At 36.5% G+C, this 4,362-nt stretch overlaps 1 pseudogene; it reads left to right on the top strand.

The window, feature by feature from the left end:
* Window positions 1-508, top strand: LOC118944642 (annotated as a pseudogene).
* Window positions 509-4,362: the final 3,854 nt, after the last annotated feature.

Below are 4,362 nucleotides of genomic sequence, written 5' to 3' on the forward strand. Positions count from 1 at the left end.
ATGAACCTGGAGAGCTATGTTTCCATCTGCATGCCTCTGCGCCATGGAGAGCTCTGTACACAGAGCCATTCACTGCATCTTCTTAATCCACAGTATCAGCGCCATGCAGCCCATCATAATTGTCTCCATCTTCTTTGCCTCAGCCCCTCTGGACTTCTACACTATAAGCTGTGTTCAGCAGATATGTTTATTTCACACAAGTGGCAGAGACACCTAAGATCAGTTATAGGTCAGTTCTACTTTCTGGTCATATCCATCACCATTGTGTTCACTCATGTTAGAATAATTGCAGTGGCCAAAGATGCATCATCAGACAGTAAAATCTTCATAAAATGGTGATTCTCCACACTATCCAGTTGTTCCTGTGTCTTATCCAGCTGTGGTGCCTGTTCATGGAGGCTCCCATCCTGTCAATTCATTTGAAATTGTACAATAATGTGAGATTCTTTGATTACATTGTTTTTATTCTGGCCCAGCGAGTCCACTTGTCTATGGCATAAGAGATTAAATGTTTTTCCTTGCATTGTATTTTTTGGGTTGAATAAGAACATTTCCCCAATACTTGTTTATAACTGAATTGCTGGTCATATGAAAACATAAAACTTGCTTAACAGGCAAGGCCATTGGTATTGCTATTATTTATCACATGATTTTGCGGTATTGAAATGACCTCTGGTTTTCAAAGCCCTTTGACAATTATATATTGTGTTAATCTTTAGGTATACCGTATTTGAATGGACAGCTATGTTACATTTGCTTGAATGTATTTAGATTAATTAAATGCATTGCAAAGTGTCTTCTAATTAGAAAAAAATACAAATGTCTTAAACAATATTAACCATGTGTTTAATTTCAAAAATGACTTGATTGAGAGAAATAAAACTTGGCTTCCTCCTCCCAAGCAAAGTTGCAACAAAAACAAATTATTCTGGAAATGTATTAGATTAACTGTATCAATAACATAAATCTTGACTTGTCACGTCCTGACCTTAGTTCCTTTTTTATGTCTCTATTTTAGTTTGGTCAGGGCGTGAGTTGGGGTGGGCATTCTATGTGTTGTTCTATGTTTTTGTAATTCTGTGTTTGGCCTGGTATGGTTCCCAATCAGAGGCAGCTGTTTATCGTTGTCTCTGATTGAGAACCATACTTAGGTAGCCTGTTTTCCCACTATGATTTGTGGGTAGTTGTTTTCTGTTGTGTGTCTGCACCAGCCAGAACTGTTTCGGTCATTCTCTTTGTTATTTCAGTGTCCATTAAATAATTATGGACACATACCACGCTGCACCTTGGTCCTCTCCTTCCAACAGCCATTACATGACTGCTGTGTGCCAGTAGATACATCTAAACAGACCTGTGAAAACCTGTAGTGAGGAGCTATAGACCGACTTGAAAGAGTACAGTAACAAAGTATGAGCTGATTCTCAACTCTGCTGATTCTCAAATTCACTCAGCAATTATTGTGACAAACTCTTGGGGTTCTCTTACTCACTGGGTCGTCTTCCACAGCAAGAAACATAACAGCATGTTTGAATAACCTATACATTTAATGTATATTGAGAATGACTATAAAACATTTGATAGAATAATAGCTATAGTTAGCACTTTTCTCATTAACCATAAATCACACCTTAAGAATGATGGAGGCCACTGTGTTCTTGGGGACCTTCAATGCTACAGAAATGTTTTGCTACCCTTACCCAGATCTGTGCCTCGACACAATCCTGTCTCGGAGCTCTACGGTCAATTCCATCGACCTCAAGGCTTGGTTTTTGCTCTGACATGCACTGTCGACTGTGGTACCCACAGGTGTGTGCCTTTCCAAATCATGTCCAATCAATTGAATTTACCACAGGTGGACTCCAAACAAGTTGTAGAAACATCTCAAGGTTGATCAATGGAAACAGGAGGCACATGAGCTCAATTTCGAGTCTCATTGCAAAGGGTCTGAATACTTATGTAAATAAGGTATTTCAGTTTTTTATTTGTAATACATTTGCAAAAAAAAATCTAACCTGTTTTCACTTTGTATATATATATATATATATATATATTAAAAAGTATCAATATCAAAAATATATATAATCACATCAGGGAAAATGTTAGATTATATATAGATATAGATATATAGATATAGATATTTAACATGTTTATTTTTCTCCATGTCCAGCTACATCTGCTATCCCATCCAGGGACTGTCCAGAACTGACCCTGCTTAGCTTCAGAGGAAAACCAGCAGTGGGATGGATGCAGGTTGTTATGTGGCTGGAATGAATGTGCCAAGACCTGCAACTGAGAAAAAGGCAGCAAAAGCAAAGGCCAGGGTAACATAACCAAAGATAGGGAAAACTGCAGGAAAGAGGGACACATTTTATTTAATTGCGTTAAAAAAATTAATTCATTTATTCTCACATTTAAAAAACGATTTCCTTGCAATCGGGTTTATATTTTGTTTTAAATTGAATTATTCTTGTTAGCAATATTAAGAATGTTATTCTTGACTTCAGAAATGTTGCTTTATATTAATGGCACAAAAGTAACTCACTCACTGAAGGATTGCACCATATAATAACAGTATTACTCCATTAAAGGTGTTTAAAGCAGCAACCCTTCATTTAAACATTAACAAAGTGTTTTTCCTACAACAGTTTCAGTAAAAAGCTATAAAGCTCCAGTAAAAAGCTCCATAGACTACAATATGGATGCAAGGACTGATCATCCTTGATTAAAACATTTTTGTTTTACAATGTTTTAGGCTATACAGTGGTTGTCTACATTTACTTTGGCGTAAAACAAGCTTATATTTTGGGTTTTGATGGGGTACGACAGTTGAACTAAGCTCATGAGGCTTTTATACGTTATATTCTTAAAAATCAATGGGTACATATCATTAATTTATGCTTCCAAAAATGGATGTAGAAATTCACATGTGAGGTGAAAATATGTTATTCTCCTCACGTGAAAATGTGGTGTTAACAGGTGGACTCAATATATTACATGTGAAAGTATGGTTTCCGTGTGAAATTTAAGATCACAATGTGAAAACAGCTATTTCACATGTGAAAATACAATTTTCACATGTGAAACTGCACATTTGTCATATATTTTTTTGTAAGGGTTGCACATGTGTATGTCAATACTGGAACTTATGTTGATCATAGATGCTGTGTGCCTGTAGATGCACCTAGAGTAGGTCATTAGTAATTCAAGCACACACCTGAGTAGTACACACTACATCTACTTTGTCATTGTACAGTCAGGAACTACACTTGACACAGATTAACAGATTAGCTACACTTGCCACAGATCCTGTTGGTTCACACAGCTATCATGTGTCAATCTCTCACACCCTGACCATAGAGAGCCCTTGGTTCTCTATGGTGTAGTAGGTCAGAGCGTGACCAGGGGGTGTTCTAGCTCAATATTTCTATTTTGGTGTTTTGAATGGTTCCCAATTAGAGGCAGCTGGTAATCGTTGCCTCTAATTGGGGATCATATTTAGGTAGCCATTTTTCCCACCTGTGTTTGTGGGATATTGTTTTGTGTTTCTGCATGTGCACCATTACTTTCACGGTTCTTTATTGGTTTTGTTTAAAGTTTCACCGTAATAAAGATGTGGAACTTCAATCACGCTGCGCCTTGGTCTGTCTTTAATCACGAGTGTGACACAATCAAGCAATACTGTGTGTAAAATAATCATAAAACAGTTGAAGGTGAACTGCCTTTAAAACACAGTGAATAGCATATCATTATTTTAATAAACATCATATTACAGTCCATCTTAGATTTTGTTTTTGTATTCCAGACAACATGACAACATTTTCTCTGACAAAAGCAGTCTTTATCCTTCATGACACTTGATATATGACTGTTTACAACTACCAGAATAATCTGTTACCATAGCTCTTGTTTATCAACACAATAGTTGCTAGATGACTTAACTTCAACCCACATCCCTGGAGAACTCGGGCTGTGTGGATTTTTACAATAAAGGTTTGGCACTCAGTGCTGTTGTCCTAGCTAGGAACAGGAGGAGGAGACTGGGAAAGGATCGTGTTCGACATCAATGAACCTTTTGGAGACAAACATATTGATACCATAATAGGTTATAGTTATTTTACAATAGTTATTGCTGAGTAATTGTTATTAAAGGATTGCAGTAAAACCACCTTCTCACGTTTATTTAGATTCTGCTGACATTCTTTAAGTTCTAGTAAAAAGATTTGTGTCTTATGATGGTCAATGTTGGTACTGACAAATTACTATATGGCTTTTTTAAATGTTTGTGTTGACAACTTTCCTGACATGGTTACATTGTTATTGACATTGTTTACATTTTTATCCTCTTTCTAAACAGAAAATACA

Source organism: Oncorhynchus mykiss, chromosome 27, assembly GCF_013265735.2.
Source record: "Oncorhynchus mykiss isolate Arlee chromosome 27, USDA_OmykA_1.1, whole genome shotgun sequence".
In the NCBI taxonomy this organism is placed as follows: Eukaryota; Metazoa; Chordata; class Actinopteri; order Salmoniformes; family Salmonidae; genus Oncorhynchus; species Oncorhynchus mykiss.